General features: G+C 36.4%; 1 pseudogene across 1 annotated transcript; it reads right to left on the bottom strand.

Annotated features, from left to right (window-relative positions):
- Window positions 1-522: 522 nt before the first annotated feature.
- LOC306886838 lies at window positions 523-15,842 on the bottom strand (annotated as a pseudogene). Its single transcript, XR_013785957.1, has 15 exons — window positions 15,351-15,842; window positions 14,447-14,538; window positions 13,807-13,945; window positions 11,340-11,457; window positions 11,041-11,157; window positions 5,351-5,462; window positions 3,711-5,257; window positions 3,558-3,621; window positions 3,438-3,480; window positions 2,579-2,708; window positions 2,287-2,492; window positions 2,030-2,129; window positions 1,810-1,878; window positions 1,078-1,212; window positions 523-945 (listed from the first exon to the last, which is right to left on the bottom strand). The product of XR_013785957.1 is annotated as an uncharacterized misc_RNA (transcript).
- Window positions 15,843-16,404: the final 562 nt, after the last annotated feature.

Genomic DNA, 16,404 nt, shown 5'->3' with positions numbered 1-16,404 from the left:
GTTTTGTTTGCGGTTTGCATTCGCACAGTGCAAAACAAAAGGTTTTAAAACGTTAACAAAATCCTTAGGAAACACTTGTTTTCTACAATTTAGGCCATTATATTCCAGAGATTGACTTTTATTAAAATTGACAGCTTAAAAATTGTTACATGAATATATAGGCATACGTTTATATATGATTTTTATGCATGTATATCATTTACCCATGTCCCAGTCTAAAATTAATTCTTTAGACTCCAATTTAAATTCCCACAATTATAATCTAAACAAAAAGTGAAATTAAAAACATCAGCAATTTTAATGTGATATTGCATTATTTAATTTCTTCATATTTCATTATTGCAGCACAATAAGACTGATGCTTGCCTTAAAAGCGCCACTGAAAGTCAAGCGACCAAAGGATCCTCGCGCCCTCTGCTGGCATCACAGCTGCATAACATCCAATAATGCCAATAATTTGCAACCCACACCCATAAATTGATCGTGGCAGATCAAGGCATCAAGTGACCACAGAAGAAATTGTGAGCTTGAATGAAATATTCTGTTTAATACACATCTTACTTAAAGGCAATGCTAAATAAACAAGCTACTACAATAAATAGAGAGTGATCTGGTCCCCTCTTCACAAGAGAATACAGAAGTATTTTTGCGAATTTCATAAGCAAGTAATACTGATGCATTTTAGTGTTCAGCAGCTGTAGAGTTTCCACAGCCATCTCCCTCGTTCCCTTTATCAGAACAGGATTTCTTTGCAGCTGTACCAGAGTTTGCCATCAAAAACTCTCTCATGCGTTTCAAAGTGTTTCTGTGCTTCTCTCGTTCAGTCTCTGTCTCTGGATCCTTGTTGCTCGAGTGTTTCAAGAGAGAAGCATGGAGACTCTCCCCAAAAGATTCATTCAGCTGTTGCTGGAAAGATTTTTGAAGTTTGACAACCATGCCTTTCCTCTGTAGAAAAAAAAAAAAAATAGCATGCCATTATTATGTAACATTCAATTAAAATTATAATTAGGTATGAATTTGCAGTCCTTCAAAGAAGTTTAGCAGTTAAATTACACATGAATGTGATCAATGATTTACCTCAGAGTTCATCATCAAGATGTCAAAGAGAGTCCAAACATCTGACACCAGTTCAGCAGCAGTCCGATAGGGCGGCTTCCGTTTCCCCAGGAGTCGGCCGAGTATTATATCAAATTCGGCTGTTTTTGAGTGATTCTTTAAAAATAAAGCACAGCTCATAAGATCATTTTAATCTGGATGTATTTATTTATAAAAAAAACACATTCAAATGTAAAGCAAAGAACAAAATCATGTGATGTAATAAAGGCAGAAGCATTCAGAAAAAAATAAGGAAATGTTATGGTATATTATTATTAATTAACAATTATATCATTACATCCATATATATATATATATATATATATATATATATATATATATATATATATATATATATATATATATTAAACATCGTAAAATTTTTAAAAATTACATAAAAATTAATTTTCTAAAAAAAAAAGTGAAAATTCTTAACATGTAAACACTTGCATGTATTCAATATATAACTAAAATGTGTTTTTAATTGATAGTTACACACATGACTTTTTCGTTTAAGTCATTTAATTTAAACTTTCGTTGAAAATTGTTTTTTTTTCAAAAATGGCACAAATAGACAGTACATTTCTAAAAACTTATAATCAAATTTCTCTTTATCTTGTACATTCTTTTGTCATTATTCAATAAATTAATAATAATAATAATAATATCGATGGAAAATTGGAGTATCATCTGTATTTGTGACTGTGCATTTACCTTGGTGGCGCTGTAGAGCAGGCTCTTGTTCTCATCACACAGGAGACTAAAGACAAGCTTCTCACACTTCTGAATAGAATGGATGACACTGAATTTATATCATTTCAGAACAAGAAATAAAAGATGTGGCACAACACCATGCTAAACTACGATCCTCTAAAATATCCTTTTAAAACGTCTAACTATGAATGTAGATTCTTTCAGGCTGGTGGTGTCTCACTCTTTGATCTTGCAGACTCAGACTAGGCGTCCTCATCTCCTCACTTCCATACACGATTGGCTCGTTTACATCCTGACATAGCAAACACACCCAATCCTTACTGCAAGAGAAAAGAAATACACCAAGACTCAAATAGAGGACAAAGAAAACAGTTATTGTTCTTAAATGCACAAGCTTATCAAACTCCAACGTCTTATAAACCATAAATACTCCAAAACTATTCAAAATTCAAGAATTGTACAAGGTGACGGTCTCACCAAGGTTTTGTCAGAATTGGTGGGATGTGACAGTCAGAGTGGAAAGCACAGCCACATTTTGCACACAGAAGTGCAGCTCCAGCAGACAGACACACGGCACAGAACTCTACGTCAGATCCCAGGGAGCTGTCACTGTCTTGGGATACAGAGCAAGAAGAGGATCTAGATGGTATTGGATCTTCATACCATCTCCACACCTGGTTAATCTGGAGAAGAGGAGGGCGCAATTGAGAATAGATGGTGCTAACATGACTTACAACAGTCATATGTACTCTGTGTGTTTGGTCCTTACCTCTCCTCCATGGGATTCCTGCACTAAGACGTGATCTGTGGAGGTATCTGCAGTAAGGTGGAACTCTGGGAGTGGCTGTCCACTTGGAGGCAGAGAGATGGGCAGACGCACAAGAGAAACACGTAGAGACCTATTCAACAGAAAACAGTGTTGTCCGTTAAAAAAAAGAAGCCATTAAATGTTTAAAAAAAAGATGTATACACTACCATTCAAAGGTTTGGGATAATTTTATTAATTTTTTATTTTTAAAGAAAATAATCCTTATTCAGCAAGAACATTTCATTGATCAAAAATAATTGTAAAGACATAATTAGGTTCCAAAATATTTCTATTTCAAATAACCGCTGTACTTTTGAACTTCTATTCAAGGAATCATGATGAAATGTATCACGGTTTTCACATAAACATTGAGCAGCACACTGTTTTCAATATTGCTAACCACAATGTTTCTTGAGCACCAAATCAGCATATCAGAATGATTTCTGAAGGATCGTGTGACACTGAAGACTGGAGTAATGGCTGCTGAATTACAGGAATAAATTACATTTTAAAATATATTAAAACAGGATTTACAAAAGAATAAAATGGTCATTTTAAATTGTAATATATCAGTGGTTTTCACTTTATTTTTGATTAAATAAATACAGCCTTGGTGAGCAAAGAGACTTCTTTCAAATAATTTGGAACAGTTCTGTAAATACTATTAATAATATTATTAATAGTTATCACAAACATTAATTGAGACATAAGGTTAATAATTCTTTCAATGCAGGAAGGATGCAAATAAGCACTATAGATTCCACTATGAAGTAAAGATCACTATGAACCAACACTAAATAAGAATATATCTTGAGACCACCTCTTGCATTGTTTGCTTTGTCTCCTGAAGTGTTCCAGAGTGACTAAAAGACAGGAAAAAAGAAATGAGTGAGGAAAACAAACACCATTCTTTTGAGAACACTTTTGAGAAGTAAATAACCTGCAGATTCTGTGTCTTCTTTTTTTGCCTCCCTGTAGTCAAAAGTACTGTCATGAGTCATCCTCTGGTAGGAAAAGAAAGCTTTTGAATGAAACAGATCTCTGATATACAACTCTCCATATCTCTATCTATAGAAATCAAACTTTCACCAACCTCCCCATCAAGGTCTTCTGATGTGCTACAAGGAGTTGAATCTGCTGGAAGTGTTGTGTTCAGATTGTCTTTTGACCTGACAGGTATGCATGTTGCCTCTACAAGCTGACGGAAAGTTGTCGGCATGCCAATTCTCCAGTGTTTTGGTCCAGAGTAGTTCTTCTTGGATGACTGAGAGTCTTGAGCTTGACTTGAACATTTCTCTGTGGTGGTGGTGGTGGAGAGAGAGTCCTGGTGAATGCTGGATGGGCCAGAGGAGTGGCCAGGATCTGGTGAAGGTTCTTTGGGAGCTGCCTTCGACACAAGGGAGGTGGGCAAGTTGCTCTCCAGGTGGTCTGTATCAGTGAAATTTGTGCTGCTCACACCTGCATCCTGATCACAGGCAGAATCAGCCAAGGCCTTGACTGGGAGGTTAGCGGTATTGTAGGTGCCTCTCTTACACCAGTGGGTATTGTTGCCATCAATGGGAGCAGAAGGCATTGGGTTTACAGGTAGGACATTAGAGATCGCAGTAGCATCATTTAAAGAAAGTGTGTTTATTGTTGAAAGGACAGTTAAGGGAATATTGGGTTGCACAGAGAAAGAATGTCCGGGCCCCAGGAAATTGGTTTGTATTGGATGGGTCAGTATGAGTGTCTGGTTGTAAGTTGGTATAGAATGAGTAAGTATGGTTGATTGGTTGCTGACTGGAATTTGTTGAATACATACAGGTATTTGGTTGTTGGCTGGTATTGGTTGCTTTTGGCTATTGACTGGCATTTGATGAATTAGTAGGGGTGTTTGGTTGTTGGCTGGTATGAGTGTTTGGTTGTTGATGGGCATTGTATGAGTTGGTGCGAGTGTTTGGTTGTTGGCTGAAATTGGATGAGTTGGTATGGGTGTTTGGTTGTTGGATGGTATTAGATGAGTTGGTACATTTGTTTGGTTGGGGAGTGGCATTTGATGAGTTATTAGGGGTGTTTGGTTATTGACTGGCATTTGATGAGTTAGTAGGGGTGTTTGATTATTTATGCGTTTTTGAGAGACCTGCATGGTAGGGAAATAGACCTTACTAAATTTGGCTGACTCAGAGATATTGTTTATTTGAGATGTTGTGCGGTTTGTGAGTGGAAGACGAGGCTGAGAATAAACAGATGGCGAAGAATTCATGTGAGTTTTAGGAGCAGACTGAGGAAAATATGGGATACAGTTCAATGAGGGACTGTAAGCATGCTTGGATTGCTCAGACATAGCTTCATGGTAATGGGCTTGGACAGATGGAGAGGAAGAAAATGAACTCTGAAGATCTGAAGAGGAAGGTTTAGATTGATTCGGTTGAGATGAGGCAACATTGTTACATGCAAAGCGGGTTGTGGCCTGGTTAGAATGAAATGGCTGGCTGGGCTGAGATTGATGAGGCAGACTAGGAAGGGCCTGGTCCATTTGCTCAGTCTGAGAGGAGGCACAGGGATTTTGATTTGAGCTTTTCACAGACTCAGATTCTATCGGAGTGGAACCAGTTCTCTGAGAGGTGAATGGAACAAGAACCCTTCTAATCCTCCAAAATCCTGGGCAGAAAGAAAAGATATTACATTTATAGATTTTTTTTAATGAAATGTAAATACATTTTTGTAATAAAAAAGCAGAAGGTTTTCGTTTACCACATTTCATGATGTGCTGACAGAGTTGATTCTGAATCTGAATGTGTAGTTCAATCATGGTCTCAGGGGTGCATGCCTTCTGGGACAGCAGCTTTTTCACTTGGTTCTCAATCTGAGTCAGAGACAAAAAATATATAACAGAGGGCTAAACAAACACTCAGGTTCTGAATGACAGCCAGTTTTAGTCACAATACAGTAATATAGTGACATCACATGAAATGGATGAATATACAAATTAGTGCTGTTAAAATTAGTGCAGACCTGCCAACCTTGGACATTTTTTTGACAGGACAGGATACGGGGGTCAGGGTTGGAATCGTCATATATTCTTAGATAGCTACATTATTACCTGAAGCTCCTTGATGGCTAATGTCAAAATCATAATTGCAAGATAATGTTAAATATTTTTCCAAAGGTTAGTACTATAGGTCTGCCCTCAGTCACACACACCTTTGTGCTGTTCCTGTTGTACAATATTTTAGAATAAGCAGTAGGGATGCAACAATACAGTTAGCCCACAGTTCAATAAATACTTTGCTTTTTAGTTTTTTTTAGTGATTTAAAATGCCATTAAAAAAAAAAAAAAAAACTCCAGTAAACTTGAATTAAAACTCCAGTACACTTCTGTACACTAGTAAAAACATGAAATTATCATATATGTTTACTTCAAATTTCTTTTGAGAGAAGTATTATTTTGATGGATTGGCTATTATTAACACATTCATTCATACTGGACGCCGCAGAAAATCCATATAGCCATCACAGACATCATGGCGCTGCAGGAAATCCCCTTCATTTCAGCTATCGTTGTAACTGAACGAAAGAAGATATAAACGCTTTGAATGATAAAACATTAAGAAAAACTCTACACTCTGCATAGAGTGACAAATTGTACTAGTCGTCATATTGGCTGAAAAACTGGCCAAATTATTACCCCCCTAGTATTGGTAGGCTTAGGGTTAGGTGTGGGTGAGGGGTTAGGACTAGGCAAACGGGTAATAATTTGGCAGGGAGTCGAAAATAGGCACAACACCGGGATCCAAACACCACGCTCTAACACGAAACAAGGCATGCAGACGAGAGAGCGTACTGATTGAGCACACTCAAAGCCGCGTGCTCACATGAATCAAGACATGACGGGAGTGTCAGGGCTCGGTCACAAAACCATGAATAACACTAGACCGAAGTGACAGAACCCTGACAGCGTACAAGTTGGCAGGTCTGTTAGTGCGTTAATGCAGGCAATTAATTTTTCCAGTTTAATGGCATTAAAAATATTTAATGCAGTTAACGCAGGGGTGGAGCTAGGGTTGGCCACCCAGTCACAAATGCTGCTTCTCAATTTTTCTTCAAGAATTGTGTTTATTTAGACGCAGAATGTCATTACGACCACATCAAACAGAAGACTTTCAGACATGCACATCCACTTCACCTCAGTGCCAGGCACTAGTTAAACGAGCGTGGAAACAAGGTGATGAGGGAGCTTTTGTAGAACAACAGCGAACTGCAATCAGATGAGATGTTATCAGACCGTATGTCAGTAAAAATTAATTTTCCTGTCCTGTCAGCCAATATACTTTGCTTGTAACGCATGCTCTTCAATTGCATGCACAAATACAGCAGTGCGTACTGTTGCCTGTATCATTACATATTAAAGCACAAATTAAACTACAAGTGTGCGTGTCAGATCCGTGTCACGGCTGATTTATACTTGACACGTCCGCAAGTCACAGTTGCCAACTCTCGCGAGACAAATAAGCGACCACAGCTTCAAAAACAAGCCCAGTATTATTTGATTATCGATTATCATCAATATGATTTATTATCAATAAATGAGCCTGCAACATATTAAACTGAAACCACTCTTTTATTTGAAAAGTAAAAACAAAACAGAACAAAAATCAGCAAACTGCAACAAAGTGGGAGGGCACACACTCTTCACTCATTTCCGATCACCTGTGAGCAGAATAGTATTGAAGAGATGCAAAAGGAGAAAAACACAAGAGCATTAATAGGGAGCTGTAACATTGCCACATATTTATAGCCAAATAAAATATTTGAACCAAATGTATCTACTGTTAGTATTAGTATGTTTTTTTTTCCTTTTTATTATAGCCTGTGAAAATTAATATATTACAAAACCATTGAAATTTTTTTACATTTACCTTACAAAAGAAGGTCATCCTGATCCTCTGCTGCACTGTCCATCATCTCCCCTGTCTCTTCTCCATCTCTGTACATCCCAACATTGAAGTGCTGCAACACCTCCTGCCTCGGGACAAAGTCCTTGCAGCAAATGCCGAGTCTTCTTAGGCCGTAGCGAATGCACAATATGCTACTGAGAGTCTTCTGGCCCATTCTGTTCCGAAGTTTAGATTTTACATGGTTCATATGAGAAAAAAAACCCTTTCGACGTCAGCATTGCTCAAAGGCATTGCAAGAAGGGATAGTGCAAACAGGGCCAGATCTTTAAAACACTGCTCCCCACTGCTGTCCTTGTAATTAAGAACTTCAGTCCAGAACTGTTCTGGTTGACAGTCATCCTTTGTTTTCCACTCCTGGAAGTTGATTGCCTGATACTGTGCATCCAGGGCCCCGAGATCACCAGTGTACATTTTCAGCATGTATACTGTGGCTAACTGTGGCTTGTTCTGTGATAGAATCACTGATGGACTGAATGATGTCATGGATGTCCAGGTATTGATATTTGCTGGGAGCCTACTCTGCACCTGCTTTGCTGTTTCCAGAAGGAAATCCCGGCATCTGTTCTTCATATTTGTTTCGATGGTACCGTCAAGCTTTGCTTCACCAAGAGCAATAGAAAACTGCACGCCAAAATTAACAGCACACACAGGCAGATGATTGGCTGTGTCATTCAAATTGACATCAAGGAGTTTGGAATCAGGAGGAGGAATGGCACTGGGTACGATTACTCTTGAGATAAGTGTACGAAAAAATGACTGTAGGCAGTCCAGCATTTTGAATGCATTCCCATTTTCATGTCAAAGTGACACCATGGCATTGGAGTTTTGATAGGACAACCAAAGTTCTGATGAGTGAAATGGCTCCATGTAAGTTCTGATTAGCTTGGAATCAAAAATACAGAAAGAGTGACATAGTTTACTCTTGTTTACTTTGAGGTCAAATTTCAATTAATAATTTTCCAGCATGGCCTTGAAAGAGGAAGCCAAAGGGTGATGGCATAACATCAATGTTGCAAGTGTAAAAAAGAAAAAAAACTAAATCTAACCAGTCCTTTAACACTGGGAATTCTTGCCCTCTACAAAATTGTATTACTTAAAAGCTGTAATTCTCAATACAGGTACATCTAAAAAAATTAGAATATCGTGAAAGTTTATTTTTTCTTGTAACTTATTTCAAAAAGTGAAATTTTCATATAGATTCATTACATGTAAAGTAAAGCATTTCAAAAGTTTTTTTGTTTTAATTTTGATGATTAGAGCTTACAGCTCATGAAAGTCAAAAATCAGTATCTCAAAATATTAGAATATTTACATTTGAGTTTCAATTAATGACCGTAATTATCGAATACAGTATAAATTCTGGGTATCTCTTGTTCTTACAAGCCAAACCACAATAATAGAGAAGACTGCTGACTTGGCAATGATCCAGAAGACGAACATTGACGCCCTCCACAAAGAGGGTAAGTCACAGAGGGTCATTACTGAAAGGTGTGGCTGTTTACAGAGTGCTGTATCAAAGCATATTAAATGCAAAGTTGTCTGGAAGGACAAGGAATGAACATACTTTTCAGAAGCCTAACATTTCTGTTTAAAATATCCTTTTTTTATTGGATATTTAACCCTTATGTAATATTCTAATTTTCTGAGACACTGAATTTTGGGTTTTCATTATTTGTAAGCCATAATCATAAATTTCAAGAAATAAAGGCTTGAAATATTTCACTCTATGTGTAATGAATCTATATAGTATATGGGTTTCACTTTCTGAAATGAGTGACAAAAAACATCGACCTTTTTCACGATATTCTAATTTTTTTTAGATGTACCTGTATGTGAATCTCAGTTGTTTCATCTTTTAAATAACTTCTTATTTGTAGATACTTATAAAATAATTTCCAAGACAAAGCATATTTCTTCACTATGTTCTCAAAAGTCTTCATTTCATTGTCACCATACATTTGATACAATCTTGTAAGTCCTTTGCCAGCCCAAGCCTTAAATACATCATCTAAGGCTGTGTGAAGTGAAACACACCTGAATGTTATTCCACTAATATTAGATGTTTAGAAACTTCATGAGTATCTTTTCCTTCTTTCTAGATGCTCTCCATTTGTAATTCAAAAATTGGTTCGTAAGAGCAGTTGATGTGTGTTTATCTTACAAGTGACTGAAAATCTGGCTTTTACTGATTTACGAACGTATACTGTGTCCTTCTACCCACTGTTTACCAAGGCTTGCATTCCTTACAGGCGATAAGAGCTCTGCGTTTCCTCTCTGGATTAGCCAGTTTGGGTTCTTTGGCAGACTTAGGCAGTTTTTTTCTTTACTTTCTAGCATATGTCGAAAATATATTAATTCACTGATCGTATTAACATTAATTTACTACTAATTGTTCTAGCACTAATTCTTTTAAACATATACATGTGTTAATCAATATGTAGTGTAGAATTAATTACATTTTCATTAATTATTAAGTATTATTAATTGTTCCATGAACTCTTATATTCCAAAATAGAACATCACAAGGTTCAATTAAAAACATTAAAAAAAATCTAATTAAAAAGTTCTGTGTGAGAAAAGGGAGGCAGTGCCCAAGCTAGAAAGAGAAAATGAGACATTCTGTGCATGAGACATATATCATTACATTTATGTGCTTGTGTAAAAGTCTTTTATATGTGAATCTGTATAGTAGTAATTAACAAATACCTTGTATGTCAGCCTGACTATATCTCACAGATGAATTTCCACCACACATGACTTTCTAAAACAGTTTTAAGTTTTTAAGAAAACACATACTGTTTGTTTGTTATTTACTTCAATTTCAGTAATGTTTCTAGAGACCATCTGTTATCAGGATGTACAGTGATTTGTTCCTGTATTCACTGTTGGGTCTGCTTTGATCTGCCATTAACACCTCTCCTGGTTCCACCCTCTCTTTTTTGTGTTTCTGTGTACCACTGTTCTTTTGAATAAACAGCTCTGTTTTAATTGTATTAAGATTAGTCTCAATTGACCCAGTCACTGACGCCCAGGCTAGACAGATCCCAATTTTCACCTCTGATGCTAACATCTCATGCATCTCCTGTAACCACAGGGTATAACTAAATCATGTGTTAATAAAGTATAAATTTATAGATATATATATATATGCAATAATTACTGGCCTAAATCTGCAGATTTCCTCTGAATTTTGTCAAATAACATTGATGCGTCCAGACTGCAATTGAGGCAAATATATATATATGTATATATATAAATATATATGCATTTTCCTTAAAGGGATAGGTCACCATCATAATGTTCAACAGAAGAAAGTAAGTCATTCCATTTGATGATGACAACATTCTCATTATCCCTTTAAGAAATATGGGTGAATCAATGATGTGACCCTTGAGAAAGACTTTTAAGAGTAAATCCAGTTTTTTTTTATTGGCAGATTGTTCCTTCAGCTTGCGTACTGTAGTCCACACAGCTTCATTCAGTTACCTTGCCTCTAGGTGCAGCAAGCTGCTGCTGACCGTCTCTTTCTGATGTCTGATGGAGTCCAACAAACTCTGCAGCCGCTGTCTTTGAGATCCCACAGCTTCCTCCTGCTGCACAAAACTGTCACAGAGATGGACATGGACATAGAGACTGTGATAATGAATTGTTGGGGAGGAATTTATTTGACTCCTCCCAATATAACAAAGCAAACAGATGGGAAACAATGACCCAAAACGCAAAAAAAGCCTATATAGTTTTAATCTTCACATGCACTGATTTGATTGAGTAGATATGGACTATACCTGTGCCCCCTATGAGAGATCAGCTGACAGTCCTTACAGGTGAGCTCTTCACAAACAAGACAAAAGAACCTCAAGCTCTCCTGAGTATGTGAGGGACAGCGTCTTCTCTGTATCCAACCTGAACAAAACAAACAACAGAACAGATCTAATAAAGCACAGCAGTTTATAGTGTGAGAAAAAATATTCAATTGATGCCACTGCTTAAGCATGATTAATTGTGTTAATCTTACATGAGTTTAGGGCTGGGCGATAATTTGATAACGATAATTATTGCGATATAATTTTTCTCGATAAAACGATATGAAGAGTTCGATATAATGTTTATGCGCCAAAAGCGGAATGAAACTGCGCCACTCATTTGAATCGGCGCCAGGAATGTGGGATATTCACATTGAATTTTATTACAGGAGTAATGGTGTATAATTATAGTATGTATTTGTGATTAAGCTATAGCATGTGTGCATTCATACAGAATGTTTTTAGACTACCGTTTTTTATACAAATAGGCTACCTAAAAACCATATCGTTATATATTTTTTACCATGGTACTGAGGTGTTATATGTGTGGTTTTAATTGTGTTTATCTTGATTTAAATGTATGCTCCTATGGGAGACCAATGCTTAATAAAAAAAATAAAAAAAACTTGGTCAGAATCAATTTAACCATATAAAACTGAGGTTGCTACAATTTTTACAGATGTTACCGATTTTGATAATGAACAAAAATTTACCTCTGCATCCTAACTCAAGCTACTATCAAATGTGCATTTCTAAGAGACAAAAGTGATATTATTATTATTATTAATATTTTCAGGCAACCTGAACCGGTTTCTTAATTTGAAACAATATCACTCATTAGAACATGCAGCAACTAAGAAATACATTTTCTAGTTAGATATTTATTTTGTTAAGGAAAATTAATGGTATGGTTTCCAAAACTTTCACTTTGGAGCAAAAATCTGGCTTTAAACGTGAAAGAAATAAAAGTTTGACAATTATCGTGATAATTATCGATATCGACTGATATGAAAAAAATTATTGTGATAATTTTATTGGCCATATCGCCCAGCCCTACATGAGTTAAAGAAATTTCCTTGCATAACTTTTAAATCATGAATTATATAGTTTGTTTTTAACATATATGTGTGTAAATAATCATTTTTATTGTATGTACTCAAAACTAATTTTCTACCTTTATTAATATATAATGTTTTTAAAGAAGAATTAGGAAAGGAGGGCAAAAGGAATAGCTTCTAGAGAACGTCAACTGCTTAAAAATGTAATGGGACAAATGGAAGGTTTCAAGCAGGTTGGAGCTTATGGCGTACAAAAGGGTTAGAGGTTTGACTGATAAGCATGGAGATGCTGTAAGGTATCTGACGCACTCAACACAAAGCCTCAGATAACTTCTTACTATTGGCCTCCTCTTCCTGTCACACTCTTGGAAGGAAATTTATATTTATATATATATATATATATATATAAGACCATTTTATTACTTTTCTTTCTGTCTCCCTCTGATGTTGCAAATTTAATCTACATTTTACAATTTAATCTACAGAAGATTTTTATTAGTCAAAATATGAATTAATCAAGTAATGAGAATTGAGTTAATGAGAATCAAGTTATTCTTCCATTATAATCATATATTGCCTGTGTGTCTCAGAGGCCTGCATAGATGGAATATGCAGACCCTCGAGATAGGAAACATCTGTAAAAATACAAAGGGGGCCTTTTTCCTTACTATAACACGTCTAGGTGCCCCTTCTCTCTAGGGAGGAAACGAATAGTATGTATAAGGAAAAAAGCCAAAAAAGGTCAAACGCATATGTATGAAATGTACTGAACACACCTAGAGGAAAAACTATTTAAAGAGGACACAGAAAACATTCTGGAGATCTTTTCTGCAGAAAACTTCTCGGCTTTATTCTCTTTTTGTAATAAGGTCTATTTTCTGGCATGAAAACCCCAAGACTTTGAGAGTGATTCTTCATAGAAAAGGCAGAAGCCACCACAGCTGTAAATAATAATATAATGCCTCTTTCTGTCAAGGTCAGTAAACCTGGGAAGAGTCTAGGGAGTCAAATAAAATGTTGCAATTAAAAATATGTACATATACGTCAGGTGAGCATATTATGGGATGTTGAGGAAGACCAAAGTGGATGGAGAACAATAAGAAAGTGTACATATATGATAAAATGATGTAGGAGGCTTTATGAAAATAGTTCGTTTTGATCCAATCTACTTTGAAAGCCTTTGTTCATTGATAAGTGAATTTGTATGATTTTACAGAATTATTTTTTCTGTGTCTGAGGTATGTTTTCGTTGTAAGAGAAACTACCCTGGATCATGATTTCAAGCAAATAAATTTGATTTGATAACTGAGTGGTCTGATTTCAAGTGTACAAGTGAATTTCCACCACAATAGCAGTGTCAGTCTGAAGTGCTTAGGGACTTTAAGTCTAACCTGTGGGAGGTTTTTTGGGTGTGACTTCATGGTCACGGGTCACTTTTACCCTACGATGAGCAGATGTACAGTCCAAACACAGGGCCTCCTCACACTGGACACACCATCCACTAACCTCACTCTCTTCACACCCGGCACACTGAAAGGATTGATTAAACATTTTGAATTAAGATTTACAATGGAAGACAAAGAAGAAATGTCTCCTTTATATCAGTGTTGCAATTTTTTGGACCAGTTTAAGGGCCTTCACACCAAGGACGATAACTATGAAGTTTTAAAAAACATTATAATTCTGTGAAAAAAGGATGACAAAGAGGAACAATATTGTTGCAATCACTTTCAAACATTTTTTTTTCCCAGCTGATGAATGGTAAAAACATTGACAGCCACTCAGAATCAACTTGAACTTAAAAGAACTTGGGCAGTCAAAACGGCAGCATGTGCTTATAATGAACAGAACATTAGCATGAGTTCCTGGTTTGGATGATATTACAGTTACTTTTAATAATTTATCTTAATATTTATCGTTCTTTGTGTGAACGGCCCTCTATATGATTTGGCAACATCGTATGCAAAAAGAGTAGGGACTGAAATGATTACCATTTTACTTAAACTTTCTCCATAATCTGTGCACACTTACCTTGGGGACCTTGTTATTGTTAGACGCGTCTTCAAAAATGGCACATTCTGTAACCTCAGACAAACAAAAGGACTGTGCACATAATGGACAATCTAGATGAAGAAAGAAACAAAAGCCCCAGACACACTTTAATGAAACATTTCTACAAAATGAAGGAGCTACGTCATTAAATTCTAACTATTCATGTTGCTGTTGATTAGAAAGCCTTGATGAAACCATTTATTAAAGCATAATGAATACTTAGCAGAATTTACACACCTTGTTTGCTTGATAGATTTATCAACAAAATGAACTGATTTGAACAAATCACATTTTATTTAAAAATTAGTTTTGGATGAACTGTGGTATTATTTAATATCAATGTAAATTGCATTTAACATGCAAAATGACAACAAAACTTATTAGTAAAATATAATCTAAATGAAATGTACTTGCATTTGGTTTTATTGAAAGCAAGTAATATATTTCAAAATGTAAACATGACACTAATTTCGTCATGAAATGAAAGAAAGCAGCGTTTCTGTTTTTCACGCGCTGAAACATGAATAAACTAAATAAATGTTGCGCCTTTTACGATACTTCCTGTATCGATGGGAAATACGTCAGTAAACTCCGATTTTAGGGGATTTTTATATCAGCATCATTACTGTGCGTTGCGTTCATAAAAATAGTATTTGAACGTTATATCGAGGCCAATGGTATCGGTTAATCTGCCTCCCAATGGAAAACACAACCCAGTCATAGATCACGGACATTAACTTTTATCCTTTATGTAAATAATCGAAGGGACTGCACAGTCGATTAAACCTGCGCGAGCCGATTTAAAAAACATCACGTGCAGATGGACTTTAGCAAGAGCCCCATATATAACCAGTCAAACTGAACAGTACAAGCGAGTTCTCACCTTGTGTGGCTCCATCTGTGCAGATCTTCGTAAGGCAAGTATTACAAACTATATGCAGGCAAGGCAGTAGTCTGGGGTCCACAGAAGAGTTTAGGAGTACTTTGCAAACAGCGCAGCATTCGCAAACGGTTGTTTGTAAATCCGAATGAGGCGACGCTGGACGCCCTGTTTGTTCAGGAGCAAACATCTGTTTCTTGAGAATAAAGTAATGTAAACAGAGGTGTAACTTGATACGCCTCGCGAGAAATTCGCCGCGTTACGCTTGTAATTGCATGTAGGATTCGTGGATCTAACGGAAACCGTTGAATATGCAGTTCGTAAAACTAAACTTTTTTCTTGCGTGGGGCGGGGCTTTCTGGAATATTCATTAGTTACCCAAATAGTGGGCGTGGCCTTCTGACAAAACAAACCGGGTAGAACCGCATTGAGAGACAGGCTAGTCTCCCGCTGAACCAAGAGGTGCGTTCGACTTGAAGCACGGCTACAGACGGTGGTCAACGAGAGCAGCCGCTTGCAGTCAGGGGCGGAGTTGAACACGGAGTCGTCAAGTCGGACACTTCGGGGCTCTCGTAGTTTGCTGCATCTACCTCAGTCATGGCAGATCACGTGGCGTTTGCTTGCTTTATTGCAGACGAACTGGAAGCTATAGAAATGCCGTTATTGTTGTATGAAATTGAGCACAATGAGCAACGAAAGTGAGTAAAGGTTCAATGTAATAAGTATTGTTTTTATATATCCAAAGGGACATGGGACCATACCCAACACCAGTGTGACTCGTTATTTCTAATACTAACCAATCAATGCAATTATACTTAACAATTTTCATTAGAAGTGATTATTTTTTTATTACTATGTTGGTTTATGTTTTAATAAACCTTTAAGATGTATGTAATATTTTGAAAGGGTGTCATCACGACAGAAACAAGTTTTAAGTAAATAAACAGAACATATTGAAAATTTGACTTGTGCAGTATGATTCATTATGTGTGTTTTTGCTACTGCAACTTAATAAAAATAATCTATGAAGATAATAATTGTATGTACTAAATGTAAA

Source organism: Barbus barbus (assembly GCF_936440315.1).
Source record: "Barbus barbus genome assembly, chromosome: 21".
NCBI lineage: Eukaryota > Metazoa > Chordata > Actinopteri > Cypriniformes > Cyprinidae > Barbus > Barbus barbus.
Note: the sequence above shows the minus strand (reverse complement) of the source record. Positions and strands in the feature narration are given on the sequence as shown.